The sequence below is a fragment of the Vulpes vulpes genome, chromosome 8 (genome assembly GCF_048418805.1).
Source record: "Vulpes vulpes isolate BD-2025 chromosome 8, VulVul3, whole genome shotgun sequence".
In the NCBI taxonomy this organism is placed as follows: Eukaryota; Metazoa; Chordata; class Mammalia; order Carnivora; family Canidae; genus Vulpes; species Vulpes vulpes.
This window is the reverse complement of record NC_132787.1, coordinates 68,822,995-68,841,427: the sequence shown is the minus strand read 5'-3', so window position 1 is coordinate 68,841,427 and position 18,433 is coordinate 68,822,995. Positions and strand designations below refer to the sequence as shown.

At 35.0% G+C, this 18,433-nt stretch overlaps 1 pseudogene; it reads left to right on the top strand.

The window, feature by feature from the left end:
- The first annotated feature begins 4,732 nt into the window (after positions 1 to 4,732).
- On the top strand, positions 4,733 to 5,599 carry LOC112916885 (WASH complex subunit 3-like; annotated as a pseudogene).
- Positions 5,600 to 18,433: the final 12,834 nt, after the last annotated feature.

The window sequence follows — 18,433 nt, the reverse complement described above, 5'->3', positions numbered from 1 at the left end:
AGTTCCATCCACATCAGAGTAAAGGGTACATATTCATCCTTTCTGATGGTTGAGTAATATTCCATTGTATATATACCACATATCTTTATCCATTCATCTGCTGAAGGACATTCCACAGTTTGGATATGGTGGACATTGCTGCTATGAATATTGGGGTGCAGGTGTCCCATTGTTTCAGTTCATCTGTATCTTTGGGGTAAACACCCAGTAGTACAATTGCTGGGTCATAGCATAGCTCTATTTTTAACCTCTTGAGAAACCTCCACACCATTTTCCAGAGGGGCTTCACCAGCTTGCTTCCCATCAACAATGCAAGAGGGTTCCCCCTTCTTTACATCCTTGCCAATATCTGTTGTTTCGTGTCTTGTTAATTTTAGCCATTCTCACTGATGTGAGGTGGTATCTCATTGTGGTTTTGATTTGTGTTTCCCTGATGACAAGTGATGTGGAGCATTTTTCTATGTGCTTGTTGGCCATGTGTATGCCTTCAGTGAAATTTCTGTTCATGTTTTCTGCCTGTTTCTTGACTGGATTGTTTGTTTCTTGAATATTTGAGTTTATTAAATTCTTTATAGATCTTGGATACTAGCCCTTTATCTGATACATCATTTGCAAATATCTTCTCCCATTCTGTAGGTTGTCTTTTAGTATTGTTGACTGTTTCCTTTGTCATGCAGAAGCTTTTTATCTTTATGAAGTATCAGTAGTTCATTTTTGCTTTTGTTTTCCTTGCCTTCATAAATGTGTCCTGCAAGAAGTTGCTGTCGCCAAGTTCAAAAGGTTGTTGCCTGTGTTCTCCTCTAGGATTTTGATGGATTCTTGTCTCACATTTAGATCTCCTAACCATTTTGAGTTTATCTTTGTGTAGGGTGTAAGAGAATGGTCCAGTTTCATTCTTCTACATGTGGCTGTCCAATTTTCCCAAAACCATTTATTAAAGAGACTGTATTTTTTCCAGTGGATATTCTTTCCTGCTTTTTTGAGGATGAGTTGATCATAGAGCTGAAGGTCCATTTCTGGGTTCTCTATTTTATTCCATTGCTTTATGTGTCTGTTTTTGTGCTGGAACCATACTATCTTGATGATTACCGTTTTGTAATACAGCTTGAAGTCAGGCATGGTGATGCCCCAAGCTTTGGTTTTCTTTTTCAACTTTCCTTTGGCTATTCAGGGTCTTTCTGGTCCCATATGAATCTTAGGAATCATTTGTTCCAACTCTGTGAAGAAGGTCCATGTTTGATAGGGATTACATTGAATGTGTAAATTGCTCTAGGTAGCATAGGCATTTTCACAATATTTATTCTTCCAATTCATGAGCATGGAATGTTTTTCTATCTTTTTGTGTCTTCCTCGAATTCTTTCATAAGTGTTCTGTAGTTTTTATAGATGCTTTACCCCTTTGGTTGGATTTATTCCTAAGTATCTTATGGTTTTGGGTGCAATTGTAAAAGGGATTAATTCCTTAATTTCTCTTTCTTCAGTCTTATTGTTATTGTATAGAAATGCAACTTATTTTTGTGTATTGATTTTGTTTCCTGCCACATTGCTGAATTGCTGTATGAGTTCAAGCAATTTTGGAGTGGAGTCCTTTGGGTTTCCTACACACAGTATCATGTCATCTGTGAAGGGGGAGAGTTTGACTTCCTCTTTGCCAATTTGAAAGCTTTTTATTTATTTTGTTGTTGTTGTTGTTGTTGTCTGATTCCTGATGTTAGGACTTCTACTACTGTGGTGAACAAAGGTGGTAAGAATGGGCATCCCTTTCATGTTCCTGATCTTAGGGTAAAGGCTTTCAGTTTTTACCCATTGAGAATGATATTTGCTGTGGGCTTTTCATAGATGACTTTTATGATATTGAACTCTATCCCTATACCTTTAAGAGTTTTAATCAGGAATAAATGTTGTGTTTTGTCAAATGCTTTCTGTGCATCCATTGAGAGGATCATATAGTTCTTGTCTTTTCTTTTATTGATGTAATCTATCAAGTCAATTGTTTTATGAATTTTGAACCACCCTTACATCCCAGTGATTAATCCCACTTGATCATGGTGAATGATTCTCTTAATGTATTATTGGATTCTATTGGCTAGTATCTTTTTTTTTAAAAGATTTTATTTATTTATACATGAGAGACACACAAAAAGGCAGAGACATAGGTAGAGAGAGAAGCAGGCTCCATGCAGGGAGGCCGATGTGGAACTCGATCTGGAGAGTCCAGGATCATGCCCTGGTCAAGGCAGATGCTTCACCCCTAAGCCACCCAGGCATCCCAATTGGCTGGTATCTTGGTGAGAATTTTTGCACCCATTTTCAGCAGGGATATTGATATATTATTCTCCTTTTTAGTGGGGTCTTTGTCTGATTTTGGGATCAAGGTAATGTTGGCCTCCTAGAATGAGTTTTGAAGTATTCCTTCCATTTCTATCCTTTTAAACAGATTTAGTAGAAGAGGTATTTCTTCTTTAAATGTTCAGTAGAATTTCCCCTGGGAAGCCATCTGGCCCCGGACTTTTGTTTCTTGGGAGGTTCTTGATGACTGCTTCAATTTCCTTGATGTTTATTGGCCTGTTCAGGTTTTCTATTTCTTCCTGTTTCAGTTTTGGTAATTTGTAAGGTTTCTAGAATGCATCCATTTCTTCCAGATTGCCTAATTTGTTGGCATATAGTTGCTCATAATATTTTTTTTTAGATTTTATTTATTTATTTATGAGAGAGACACACACACACAGAGGCAGAGACATAGGTGGAGGAAGAAGCAGGCTCCATGCAGGGAGCCCGATGTGGGACTGGATCACGGGACCCCAGGATGACACCCTGGGCCAAAGTCATGTGCCAAACCACTGAGCCACCCAGGCATCCCTCATAATATGTTTTTAAAATCATTTGTATTTCCTTAGTATTGATTGTGATCTTTCCTCTTTCGTTTGTGATTTTATTAATTTGAGTCTTTTCTCTCTTCTTTTTAAGAAGTCTGGCTAGGAGTTTATCTATCTTATTAATTCTTTGGAAGAACCGGCTCCTGGATTTGTTGATCTGTTCTACATTTCCTCTGGTCTCCATTGAGTTCTGCTGTAATCTTTATTATTTCTCTTCTGCTTGGTTTAGGCTTTATTTGCTGTTCTTTCTCCAGTACCTTTAGGTTTAAGTTTAGCTTGTGTATTTGAGATTTTTCCAAAATTTTGAGGGAGGAACTTTATCAGTTGCCTAGTCACTTAAAACCTGGGATTATCCTTAAGTATTCTGCCTTTTTTTTTACATCCTATAACTGATCTGTCAAAAATAAAATCTAGTTGATTGTGCTTTCAGTATAGCTGCATATCTGTTCATTTCTCCCTCTATCTTTCCAACAGCTATAAAAAGGATTTAGTTAAACACAAGGTTGCATACATATTCTTTTTAAACTTTACTAATGATCCCTCGTTTTATTCAATAAAAACGGAAGTACCTTAAGGCCCTATTTGTTCTTGTCCTCCATTACTACTATGATTTCTGTTGTGCATGGTTCAATCCATTCCCTTAATAGGCTTCCATACTGTCCTTCAAACATAGTAATCATGTTCACACCTAAAAGTAAGTTTTCAAGTATTTTCCTTCACCTGGGCTGCTCTTTCTATAGTTATTTACATCTGATATCTTCACCTTATTCAAGCTAAATTCTCAGTCTTTAAATGATAAAGCAGGAAGTGGGATTGGAATTGGACACAATTTAGGTGTGGCCTAAATTATTACCCCTTGACACTTTATTCTGCAAACTGTGTCCACATCACTTATGTAATTCAGCGTAACTGATACAAAACCTGCTATACTTTTACTTTTTCTCCTCATTAGACCTATATTATAGAAATATGCTTATACATATATGTTACACACATATATATGTGTGTATGTACACATATATAATTTTATTTGTTGTATTTTTCCCCATAGGTATGAGAAGACATTTAGAATAGTTCCTGACACACAATTAGTGTTCAAAATTATTTTATGAGTGAATGAAAGAATAAATTGCAGTTATGATTATATGATGATTATTGCCAAAAATAAAATGCTTTTTTGTTTTCTTTTTTTTCAAGATTTATTTATTTTATTATGTATTTATGATAGACAGAGAGAAAGAGAGAGAGAGAGAGAAAGAGGCAGAGACACAGGAGGAGGGAGAAGCAGGCTCCATGCCGGGAGCCTGACGTGAGACTCGATTCCGGGTCTCCAGGATCGTGCCCTGGGCCAAAGGCAGGCGCCAAACCGCTGAGCCACCCAGGGATCCCCGTGTTTTCATTGTTCTTATATATTCAGCTCCCATGTATAGCTAATTCCTACTCCTCTTTCAGACTTCTGCTCAAATACTATTTTCTTTTGTATGCCTTTCCTGCCATGACAGACCTAGCAAGGTTTTCAGCCAACCACGATGTTGTGGAGACATCCAGTTAGTTTTTTTGTTACTAAACAACTCAGTGCATATATCCACGTCTCTGAACCTGGGTTGCCTGTAGGAGGCAAGTAGAGCTTAGGAACTGATTGGATTGTACCAGTTGGTCTCATTTATGGAATGTTGAATGTTAGAGATTTCACTTCCATAATGTTTTCCTCTTCTTCACTGGGAGATTCATTTGTTGTTCTGTCTTAGGAAATTATGAGACATATATATAAAATAAAATTTAAGGGTGCAGGCTTTGGGTGATCCCATCTTTGAAGGGTTTGTGAGCAAGCTGTGGGTCTTTCACCCTGTAAGGAGATGGATGAAGATGGGATTCTTCTCATGAGGTCAGGCATAGACTTGACCACAAAGTGCCAGCTGTTCAACAGAAAAGACCAGTAGCATTTTCTAAACCAGTTTGTGGTGAACACTGTAGAGTTCCTCAACCACTTTTTTATAGTCTGTAAGGAGACACTGGCAGAACTTTCTCTTCATATCCAGCAAATTGCTCTTAGTATTGTAGTATGTTTAGTATCCAAACAGCTCTTTGTATTTTAGTTGCAAAATTGTCAAATATCCCAGGCTTAAATGATGTGACATTTGAAGTATCTCCTGTAAGTGACACTGGTATCACAAATGAATCAATCACATTCTGAAACCACTTCAGAGCAATCACAGCAGAACAGTATATAAGACTCTAGATCACAGGAAAGTGAAATAACATCAGAAAATATCTTAATTCAGGGGCGCCTGGGTGGCTCAGCCATTGAGCGTCTACCTTTGCCTTGAGTTGTGATCCCAGGATCCGGGATTGAGTCCCACATTAGGCTCCTGTGGAGAGCCTGCTTCTCCCTCTGCCTATGTCTCTCCCTCTCTCTCCGTGTGTCTCTCAGGAATAAATAAATAAATCTCAAAAAGAAATCTTAATTATAGTTAAGGGTCCAAGATATGCCAGATATCTCAGAATGGCTAAAGTGGTGTTCCAAGTGATGGCATTAAGATTACAAAAAATAATATTGGAAGGACCCATGTTTTCTTGAGGGGTCAGATGCTCTAGTGCCTAATAGCAAAGATGAAAAGAATGCAAAAGAAAGTTCGGATAATGAATCTTTTTTTAGTAAATAAGCTTAATTTTGACAACAGTTACATATACATGTGTAAGTGTTCATTTACATTTTATAAGAAAGCCTGAATTTGAACTCTTAGAGAAACATCTGATGGCTATTATCCACCACCAAGTTTCTCTATGTTATTTTTTTAAAATATTTTATTTATTTATTCATGAGAGACACAGAGAGAGAGAGAGAGGCAGAGACACAGGCAAAGGCAGAAGCAGGCTCCATACAGGGAGCCTGACCTGGGACTGGATCCTGGGACTCCAGGGACACACCCCGGACTGAAGACACCGCTAAACTAAGCCACCAGGGCTGCCTGAGTTTTTCTATGTTAAAAAAAGAAAAAAAGAAAAGAAAAGAAAAGAAAAGAAAAAGAAAAGAAAAGAAAGAAAAGAAAGACAAAGCATTTATAACCAAAAAAAAAAAAAATCAGGTTTTGGGAAAACCATATCCTAATACTGAAATTGCCACTCGCAGATGGCCTTGATGAAATTATTTCTTCTTTCTAAACCTCCATTCCTTATTAGTGAAATGAAGATAACTCCCTCATGAGATTGTTGTGATTATTAACTTAGTTGATGTATATGAATTGTGTAACTTCATGGTTGCTATTAGCAAATGCAGATGATACCGGAACTATGATTGTTATTAAGAATTTACATAGCCTGCCCAAGATAAACATCCCAGGTGGCATGAGTGCCATCTTATTTATTTAAACAAAGCATGATGTCTAAACATTGCCATGCCTATAAGAGGCTTAAATTTGTATGGAGTCAAAGTAAATATAAATGAAGAGTAGGGATCCTGAGCAGAGTTATGCAGGAAGTTGCAACTTATTCAACACTGCTGTCCATTTTCTTCTTACTTCACTATTCTTTGACTTCAGGGAGCTTTCCATCAGTAAATAGTAATTTCACTTATGGCCATTTCCTATACATGGCCTATCAAGTATGTTGAATATAGATGTGTCTTCAGAATATTCATGCCAAGTTATTAATAGCTAACGATGTTCATTTGTAATTTATTAGAGAGATGATTTAAATAAATATATTTTAAGTCAGGTACTTGTCTTTTATTGGCTATTTTGGGGGATGACCTTTTTCTAATATGTTTCAAATATAAGATGGAGATAGCAATCTCTTTTTTAATCCTAAGGATCTCTTACATTAGCTGCCTCTTCATTTTAACATAAACTCAGATATGAGGTTTGGAAAGGATTACAAAAGGTCCTTGCTTTCAGAAACATAGGATAAATTTTCCTTCATTCTTCAATTTAAATAACTTGAGTCTCAACAATATTAAGCAACCTGCACATAGACAGGTAATAAGAGACTGGATGGTTATATTGTATCTTTTGTCTTCTGTTTATAGTACCACATAGATTTCCATACCTAATACTGAGGCTGAAAAACTGAAAAATGGGCCCCACTGTAGCATTAGGAAAATGTGTTGGTGGCATCCATAGCCAATCTAATAATGAAAGTTATTAAGCAGAGGGACTTGCCTATCGATGTGGCTTTCTTTGAATAAAAAGCCTGACATGGATTTCTTGCGGGCGCCAATGCAGTCTCAAAAGCCATTTGGCTTTTTTTTTTTTGTTCTCTTTAATGTCTGATTATAAAACTTTGAAATATAAAGCTTCACCATGAAAACTCTGACATAGCCTTAACTACTGTAAAACTAGGAGGCAAAGCTATAATTTCAGCTTTATAATATAATCTAAAATTGAATTACTCTCATTTCATGGCAAAGTCAATATTGCTAATGGATTAAAAACATGGCTGATAAAAGTATTGTTAAATTCATTTTTGGGGAATCACATAAAAAAAGATTTTTCCTGTGGTCTATGGCGATTGAAACTTGGCATTAATCTGAAAAGAAACTTCATGCACTTTCATAAGTAAATGCTTGAAGGTCAAAATAAGTGAGACTAAATGTGGGTCTGATTAAGCAGTTGTGAATGTCTTTTGGCACACTCCATTCTATTACTAAAATACCAGTGGGAGACTGGGGCCCAACTGTAAAAGGCCTAATCTACAAGGGAGATGGTCAATGGCAAAAGGCTAATCCATGAAGTCAAAATTCTGTTGTTTCTGTAAGCATATTCTAGGAATCTATCAGTTGGACAATGGATTGAGAATCCTAGGAAAGAAATTAACCTATACCACTTTTCAGCTTTGTAAATTTGGGCAAAGCTTCTCTCTGAGCTTACTCTACATACCAAATAAGGGGACACTCTGCAAGAATGTGACTGTTTTGTTGTGATTCTACAATATCCAGTAAAGATACCGTATTCACCTCATTTAGAATGTTCTGAATTTGCAAATGTTAATAGTTAGCTTGTTGAGGCCTGCCCTAATACTAGATATAGCCTTTTTGCCCCCAAAACATAAATTCTACATTTTTTTTCCTGTCAGAAAGCATAAACACTTTAAAGATCAAAACTAAATTTCAAATTAAAGATTCTTTATATCTGCAGTTAACTAGGGACTAGTTTTGAATGTTTTCTTTAGGCAATCAGTTCTGGTTATATCATACCACAAACTATCTTTCAAAAGTATGGTTCAAGCCTTCTATTTGACACATCTAATTTTTAATAATTTCACATTGATAAAAAAAAAAAAGCTCAAGCTCTCAAAAGCCATCCACAGCATCTATAGTTAGTGGTAAAAGCCTTGCATTAGGATCCAAAAAATCTTCAATTCAGTTTCTAGTTCTGTCTTCAGTGCCACTTTTCACATCTCTATATAAATGTTTTCTATATCTCAAAACTTGTATAAAATGTCACCTGTCAGAATGTGATAATTTTACCAAAAATATAACTTGAGTGTAATTATAATGCAGCAATCCTACTCACATACATACATACATGGTCATGCACACACACAAGCTTATACTCCTAAAAAAATGGCAGTATGAAAAAATGATCTATTAAAGATGAAAAAAATGCTGAGAACAGTTCCAAATTAAAAGAGACTATAAAAATATGAAAACTAAATGAAATGCCTGGTTCTTGATTGGTTCCTGGACAGAAATAAAAGTCCTATTAAAGACAGACCTGAAATAATTTGTGGAAGTTGAAAATGGAATATATATTAGATAAGAGTATTAATGCTAAATTTTCTAAATTTAATGCTTATGGTATGTTTCTGTAGGAATATGTCCTGTTTAGTAGATGCTTGCTCAAGTTCTTAGGGAAGTGGTACAATGAGTGCAACTTAGTCTCAAAAGCTCAGCAAAATAATAAGAATTATAAGAAGAAAAAGGATATGCCAATATAATAATTGGTGAATCTAGGTAAAATATTTTCAGAAGATTGACTGATGAATGGATAAAGATGTGGTGTATGTATACATACTATACACATACTGTTTTCAAAAAAATGTTTTCAGATATGAGATTTTTTTTTCAAAATAAAATATTTTAAAAATACACCTGTTTAACCACTTTTTAAATCTCTCTCATTAGAATATGAGTAGTTCTTTTTTTAAGATTATTTATTTATTCATAAGAAACAGAGAGAGAGAGAGGCAGAGACACAGGCAGAGGGAGAAGCAGGCTTTATGCAGGGAGCCCGACAGGGGACTCAATTCCAGGTCTCCAGGATCATGTCCTGGGCCAAAGGCAGCGCTAAACTGCCAAGCCACCCAGGCTGCCCTTGAGTTGTTCCTTTTCAAAAACACAGGACCTTTTTGAGGATCTGAGAAAAAGGGACCCTCTTGTACTGTTGGTGGGAATGCAAACTAATGCAGCCAATGTAGAAAACAGTATGGCACTTGATGGGATGAGCACTGGATGTTACACTATATGTTGGCAAATTGAGCTTCAATAAAAACAAAAGAAAAAGAAAAGAAAACAGTATGAAGTTTCCTCAAAAAGTTAAAAATAGAACTACCCTACAATACAGTAATCATATACTGCCATGCAATTACCCAAAAATGGAAGAACACTAATTCAAAGGGATACATGCACTCCTATATTTATAGCACCATTATTTACATTAGCCAAATTATGGAAACAGTCCATCGATTGATGAATGTATATAAAAGATGTGGTGTGTATACACACACATACACACACACACACACACACACACACTAGAATATTAATCAGCCATAAAAAGAATGAAATCTTGCCATTTGCAACATGGATGGAGCTAGAGAGTATAATACTAATCGAAATAAATCAGAGAAAGTAAATACCATATGATTTTGCTCATATGTGGAATTTAAGAAACAAAACAAATGAGCAAAGGGTAAAAAGAGGGAGATAGAAGCAAACCAACAAACAGACTGTTAACTGTAAAGAACAACAACCAAAGGGGAAGTGGGGGGGATGGGTGAAATAGGTGATGGGATTAAGGAGTACACTTGTGATAAGCAGTGGGTGATGTGTGGAAGTATCGAATCACTATATTGTACACATCAAACTAACATAACTAACCTTCCAGTTAACTAACTGGAATTAAAATAAAAACCTAAGAAAATAAAAGCCATGGACTTTTTAATTTATTTCACCTTCACATTTGGACTTACATAACATATATTTCTGTTCATGTTACAAGCTCAATAATAGAATGTAAGGGCCTTGAGGATAAAATCAGTACTTTACTCATTTTTATGTCTTTTTCAATACCTGATAGAGTGTTTGCATATAACCTGTATTCAACTCAGGAATAAATTGGTCAAATAATTTATTTAATTTAAATATATTGAGTTATACCATATATTAGATACAGGCCTAATTTGGGGGATACATTAATATGCCATGTATAAACCTTCCAAAGAGTCACATGGTACCCTAAAAGTGCCTCAAATATTTTCTACCCACATATTTTTTTTATTTCTACCACTTGTGACCCTGTTACACTTCTCTTCCCCTCATTCACAATACCTTACCTACATGTGTCATACTTCTGTTTATAAACAAATAGATTTTTGCACATACTGTTCTCCTAGATCTTTAAGTAGCTTGAGAAGGATCCAGGACAGGACACCCGGATATACTTGGGAGGCAGAACAAGTATGGCTATTGAGCAGAGAAATCATTCTTGAGAAGCCAGTACCAAAATTTATCCTCCAAAAATAGTGGGAGGTAGTATACACAAAGTCAAATGCATCGTGTTTTCAAGAACTTAAACTAGTCAAATGTGGCAGATACATATACAGTGATCATGGAAGCATGAGGGCTGACATAGCTGAGATACACATACCTACTCTTGAAGAATACTGTAATATTATGGTAAAGGATTTTATTTTGAATGTTATAAGGATAATTTGATGGAATTTAAGCAGGGGAGTTACTCTGAGAATTGAATTTTAAGACAAACACTCTGAATGGTAGTATGAAAATAGAATAAAAATCAAATAATAAATCAAGCAATAAAAATTAAGACAGGGAGATCATTTAGAAGGCTGAATTCTTAATCCGGTTGAAAATTAAGAGTGCCAGCCAATAGTCATGGGGATGCTGACAAATGGAGGTAGGAAATGGAATTGAAATATATCAAAGAAATGAACTTGACAAAATTCATGTATTTATCGGAGAAATAAAGAGTAGGACAAAGTAATGTACACATGATTCCTGATATTTCTGATTTGAAGAAATAAGTTTAATGCAGTACCATTTATTCAGAGATATAAGAAAATTCTGCTTCTGTGAAAATGGCTAGCAATTTTGAACCAACCCACATGCTGAGAAAACAGCTAGAAAATGTAATATTTGAAGGCATTACAGTCATCAAGGAAGCTTGGATTTGTAGAATCAAGACCTGAAAAAGGAAAAAGAAAAGAGGTTAGTTGTTGATGTTGATTTGTTCTTGATCTATTAGAAAGCCATGGTTGAAATAATGAAGAAGATGAGGAGAGAAAATGTAGAGGTGAGAACCACAGAAAGGAATTTGAACTCTCAGTAGATGTATAAAACTTGAGGAATGAAAAATGAGTTCAGGACCTACCAGGGAAGTTCTCTGATAAAAACCTCAGGCATTTATTCACCAACCAGCTAAAAGGGCTACAGCCTAGGAGTAAATACGAACAAAAAATAAACCACACTAGGATTGAATCCCAGTTTTGAATTGTTTCAACTGTAATTATATAAAGGATATTCATCTCTAATTTGAGAGACAAACAACAAAAATATATTCCCTTCTAGGTCATCTTGAGCCTTAAATAATCTCTATAATTTTTCTATAATATTCAACTGTTATTTAGTAATAACCAAGATTAAGACTGACTAAGGACTGAACAAAAGGAGAATTAAGGGAGACTTGCCAGGTATCTGACTTGAACTTTTAAAACAATGGAATGAAATATTAAATAAATGAAAGAAATAATGCAAAAATATTATAAAGACCTGGATACAATAAGAATCAATTGAAAAATTCTAGTACCAAAAGAAGTAAAATGAAGTTGACTCAACATATGGGTTTCACAGCAGATTAAAAATAGTTGAAGAAAATTAGTGGATTGCATGACATTATAGAAGAAAGTATGCTAGCTGAAGAATGCCAAAAAAAAAAAATAATGGAAAATGTTGAAAAGGATGTAATAAAATAGAAAAAAGGTAAAAAGTATATAAATTTGGAATATATATATATTTATTTACTTCCATATATATACATATATATTTCCAAAATATAGGTATTTGGAATCCCAGAATAGGAGAATGAGCATGAGGTATGATAAGAGAATAAATATGGAAGAGAATTTTCCAAAATTGAGAAAATGCATCAACCACAGATCCAAGAAGTACAACATATTCAAGAGAAATATAAAGAAAACCATAAAATCTTAATAGTAACCAAAGTAAGGATAAATAAATCTTTAAAAGAATAATACAAAGATCCACTGCTAAATTTTCAACACAGATATAGAAACCAAAAGAACTTTTTAATTCTTAAAAAATCATAAAATGAAGACTACAGAAAGACCTTTTTAGATAAGCAGTAACTATGAAATTTTAGTCCTCTCTCTCTTTCTCTCTCTCTCTCTCTCTCTCTCACACACACACACACACACACACACACACACACACACACACACCACCTAAAATGTACTTCAAGCAGAAGGAAGGTGACTCATGATAATAAACATAAAGATTCAGGGTAGATCAAGAGTGGATAAAGGGGCATGTGTGTGGGTCATCTGATAGAAAATTTAGAGGGTAAAAGTTATCATTTATCATGAGGTCCTAAACATACAGAGAATTAAGCTGCATGGTGAGTAAGTGAAAATAGGGCAGAGGAGAATAAACAACTTAAAAATATTCTCAGAACTCATATTTTTTAAAAGTGGGTAAAAGACCATTTTATACTAACCTTGAATAAGGTATATATTTTGTCATAGCTAGGGTAAACAGTAAAAGAAAGCAAAATGAGAATGTGTAAATAATAAAATAATTGAGGGAGAAAATGGAACAATACATTAATGATTAATTTACCCAATACAAGTTAAGGAGATTTGTGAGTATAGAACATGAGACAAATACAAAAATGGTAGTAAGGTAGTAGATTTAAACCTGAAGTTATCAGCAATTATATTAAAGGCAAATTGACTGATTTATACTATAAATATAGTCTATTTAAAATAGAATCACCTTAAGTAGATACCTAGATAGCTACATAGATAAATCGTAGAGAAATGTATCAAAACAACTAACGTGATTGTGTGTATTACCTCTTTTTATCCTAATGTAAAGCTCTGTGAAGATTAGATTAAGATGGTTCATCATTTTATAAACACAACAAATTTAAATCAATAAGTAAGTAGATATTTAGTGGCTGCTAGTGTTGTCATAACCCTGATACAACTTATGCAATACTGAATAAATACTATACCAGATATCTATTCAGAGTTTGTGAAGCCAGGTAACCCAATTGTGTGCCACAGATCTGCCATCCTTTTTATTGCTCAAATTCCAATTATTATGGTTATATGTCTCCTCTGGACTCTCATTCTCAGACTGTTCAGAGCTCCCATCCCCCATGTCCCAATTGTATGCTGCTCTCCTTGATCTCTGGACCTCAATTCCACAACACACAAATTTCCGTATGTCTTTAAATGGTTTATTGATTGTTCTTTATCATTCTGTTTTAGCTGCAATAATTTTAACAATACTTCCTATTCCTGCACTACCACTAGATCAGATCATTTCATCATTACCATGTAGCAACCTTCTGGTCTCTCTCATATATTTGTTAAATGTATTGACGTTAAACTCAGAAACTTACTACAAAAATGGTAGTGAGGTAGTAGATTTAAACCTGAAGGGTTTTTTTTTTAGGAAGAAGACATTTTATTGGGATATTGCTACATAAATAGCTGCAGAAAGCCAGGAAGATGAGGGGAGCAGCCGCTGGCTCCCCCTGCATGGTCACCATGGAACCTATAGGGTTCCCTCCCTGCGGAGGGAGCCTAGTAATGAGCAGAGGGCAACAGGCCCCCCGGGATACTATAGGCTATGAGAGAGAGAAGAGGGGGGCTAAAAGCCGAGATACAACAAGGGAGCAACAAGCGGAGGTCAAAGAGGTCCTAGCCCTTGGGAATCACTGAGTCAGAGCCTGTACCACGTCCTTCACCAGCATGGTGCCAATCACCATCTTCTCGCTGTTGACAGTCAGCTGGATGGCTCCAGTGGGCCGGGCATCCAGGGTCAGTAGGACCAGGCTCCCACTGGTCAGTGTCCTGCCTGCAAATCTGTACTCATCAGATGTCCACAGGGTACACAACCCAGGTTGGTAACGGTTGTCACTTTCTGCACCACAATGTGGTCACTCCGAAACTTTTAAAATACCTTGCCCCATCCTGATCCTTTAATAGTTTCAACTATTTGAAGATGTCCTAACCAAGTCTTTCAGTTGTTTAACATACACAGTTTTTGTGACATTATTCTATAAACATACAATAGCCTGTATCTTGTCATTACTAGGAATCATTGTGCTTCTCTAATACCTAAGTACTATATCACATTCTGACTATGGCTTTTTCAGGTCAGATTCTCTTGTTCTTGGCTTCCTACAATAACACAGTTTCTGACTATATTCTATTTTTAAGGATTCTTACTCTCCTTACTCTGCCTATTAATGCTTTCATTTCCAGTGCCTAACTTCTTCCCTTTACTTTAGTCTAGTGACCCCTTCTTTCTTGATATCCTTGTTTATTCAGTATATAATTCTTTTCCATAATCTGAAACTCAGATTTACTAGCAACCTCAACCCCTCTGCCCACTTGCAGTTCCACTGCCATTCCTGCACTAAATTAGATCAATAAAATATTTGTCTTATTCCATTCTTTACTAGGAGAACCATAAAAAGTAAGCCCACCCATACTCTCCTCCCCAACTCCCAACTGCCCTTAGGGAGTTTTGCCTTTTTTTCTTTTCACCACAGAGAAGATAATTTGATAAGAACTTTCTAAACTACCTACCTCTAATGTAAACTTAAGTGTAGCTATATCTAACTCTATTTCCATTTCTTCTTTATGTAATGTAACAGTTACCTCATTCTACCTTAATTTATAACCTTACACTCTTCTCTAAATTCCATAACATTGTGCCGTTTTAAGGATAAAGTTGCATTATTCTTCTATTTATCCTGTTTCTCAATTTTTTTTCTACTTAGATTTTCTCAGCTTCTGTACTTCAAACATAAATACTTTCAAACATCATCAAATAAATGATAAAAACATTGATCTTATATCTAATGGAACATTATTGTTATTTCATTGTATTTACAGAAAAAATATTCTTCTAAAAACTGCCTATACTTGAAGAATGAGTTTTTTTGAAACCCTACTCACTGTTTGGTATGATAAGGCCAATGTTTTTGTATCATTACACCACTGACACCGTATCAAAATCATCATTAAAGATCATGTTGTAGCTAATTTAAAATATATTTTTATATTCCCAATTTCTGAAGCATTAGGCAGTTGTCACTTTAGGTTCCCTGAAAAGAGGTCTCTGAGATGTAGATTAACATGAAAAAGTTTCTTTGGGAAAACACCTATTGAGAGAAGGAAGCATGATTGGGCAGAAGGAAAAGTTGAAATATGATAAAGTCTCTTTGGAGGCCTAAGCCCACCCTATGGGCAGTTCTGAAGTTGAGATGACTCTTGGGAGTTTTCCTGCGTTAGACCTTTACAATGAGCAGTTGTATGTAGACGTTGATGAGATGTGGATTTGGAGGAGACAGTTCTCTTCAGATAGGGAAATCCTTTTAGAGGGTTTAAAAGCTCAAGGCTATCTACCCACAGCACTGCCAGCTATTAGAGAAATACGTTCTTTGCTTCTGAAGGGGACCTAAGTGGTACATCACAGCATCCACTAGAAACATGTTTACCAATCTGGCTTCTTAATAAATTTATCTTTCCATATGGTTTACAACTACACCTACAAGACTTGTCAATAAGAGTTAAATATTAAAAAACTGATAACTGGGCAGCCCGGTTGGCTTGGCGGTTTAATACTGCCTTCAGCCCAGGGCCTGATCCTTGAGACACTGGAGGATCCAGTCCGACGTCAGGTTCCCTGCATGATGCCTGCTTCTCCCTCGGCCTGTGTCTCTGCCTCTCTCTCTCTCTCTCTGTGTGTGTCTCTCTCATGCAAAAATAATAAATAAAATCTTTTTTAAAAATTGATAACTGAATATTTCTCAATTGGCTGAATTTTGTGCCTATTCATCTTGCTTTCTGGTGATTCTAGGAGAGATGCACAGAGGAGAATGCCAAACAAAAAGGCACTTTTTATTAATTGTGGGTCTGACTGTATTCCAAAGGCTTTGTCTTGTCATATGTCCTAATCATAAATTCTTAAACTTTATCAGTTACAATGGAACTCTATCATGATAATTCTAATATTCATCTCTGGCCTACTATATTTCTGAGTTCCAAGGATATGTTTCTAATTATCTACTGGACACTTTTATGACTGGCATTTCAACTTAAACATATAAAATGTAGTCATTATCTTTCATCTTAAAAAACTATTTCTCTATATCCTTTTTAAAAATAAAATTTGAGGGATGCCGGTGTGGCTCAGTGATTGAGCGTCTGCCTTCAGCTCTGGGCATGATCCTGGAATCCCAGGATCGAGTCCCACATTGGGCTCCCTGAGAGGAGCCTGCTTCTCCCTCTGCTTGTGTCTCTGCCTCTCTCTCTCTCTCATGAATAAATAAATAAAATCTTTAAAAAATAAAAATAAAAAATATAATTTGAATATTAAATTGTTAGTTCATAAAAAAATATGCAAATAATGCAAATAATAAAAATCAAAAAATCTAGAATGTTATATAAAATATGACACATGTATTTAATCTAGAAAGATAAAATAATACTATATAAGAGAAATTATAAGAAGTTGAATACATCCATTAAGTGCTACTTACAGTCTGAGGACAACAGAAATCTTTTTCATGTCCACTTTTTTCCAGAAGTAACTGCTATCATGATTTTAGGCTTTTTCCTTTCTTTCCCTGTTTTACCTTCATTGTCTCCAGTTTTACTGAGATATAATTGACATATAACATTGGATAAGGTGTACAATGTATTGATTTGATATACATATGATTTGTACACATACACATATGTGGTAAATAATTACCATAATAAGGTTAGTTTACATATCCATCACCTCACATAATTACTCCTTGGGGATTTTTTGTGATAAGAACATTTAACATTTACTTTCTTAGCAACTTTTAAATATTTGATACAGTATTGTTAACTGTAGTCACCATGCTGCACATTAGATGTCCAGCATTTATTTATCTTATAATTAAAAATTTGTATCCTTTGACCAGCATTTTTGCAGTTCCCCCAATTTTCCTGGCAACCACCATTCTACTCTCTGTTTTCATGAGTTTGAAATTTTTAGTATTTTCATATAAGTGAGATCATATAGGATTTGTCTTTCTCTGTCTTATTTCAGTTAGTATATTTTCAAACAATCTCCTCTTTATGGCTGAATAATATTCCATTTTATACACACACACATTTACGACATTTTCTTTATCCATTCATCCATTGATGGAAATTTAGGTATCTTCTTTAATTTTATTCATTCTACCAAAAGTTAATCCTTATAAACAAAATGAACGTATAATCTTCTTATATCTGATGATTCTCTCATTGTACTGAAGGCAAATGAATGAACATTAGCTCATGTTTCAGGGCTTATTATTTGAGTGGAAGAATATTAATTCCTGGCTAGGGAGTTTGCTTAACACATAAAACAATGGTGGATATTAATGCCATGCCAAGCCTATAACATTCTTAAAGAATCATGTTAAAAATATGATTCTTCTATCTTTACTTCCTCAATTTACTTCTTCAATCTAAACAGCTATCCCTGGAAATTGGGATCATTAGTCATACCCCATTCCTTTTTTAAAAATCCTTTCTTATTATTCAGATACTAACATAAAAAAGACATCAATTCATTATTTTTTCAGCACTTTCAAGATGCCTACTATATAAAAGAGACTAGATAAGACATCATATTCTGTAAAGCAAACATAACTGTTTATAGAAAGTCCACAGAGTAGTAGGAGTAAAGAAGTAGAATATGCTTTCATAAAAGTGATTTGATTGATTTAATTAAATTGAAGAGTTCAATGGACCTAGATATGTGATGACTGCATCAAGATTACCGGGGAACATTAAAAATTTCAGTAGTGATCACTAATCAGTTCTTAACACATACTTGTTGAGTTGGATAGTGTGTTTTGCATTTTGTGCAATGTTTTTTACTATAAGAGGTAATAGTTAAGAGAAAGATAAATGTACACTTTTGCATCTCAACAATGAAAGCATTTTGAAGTATTACACTGATGTACATATGATTGATTAGAATACTTCAAAGTATTTCTTATTTGTAGAAGTGAAAATAAAATACTAGGAAAACTTCC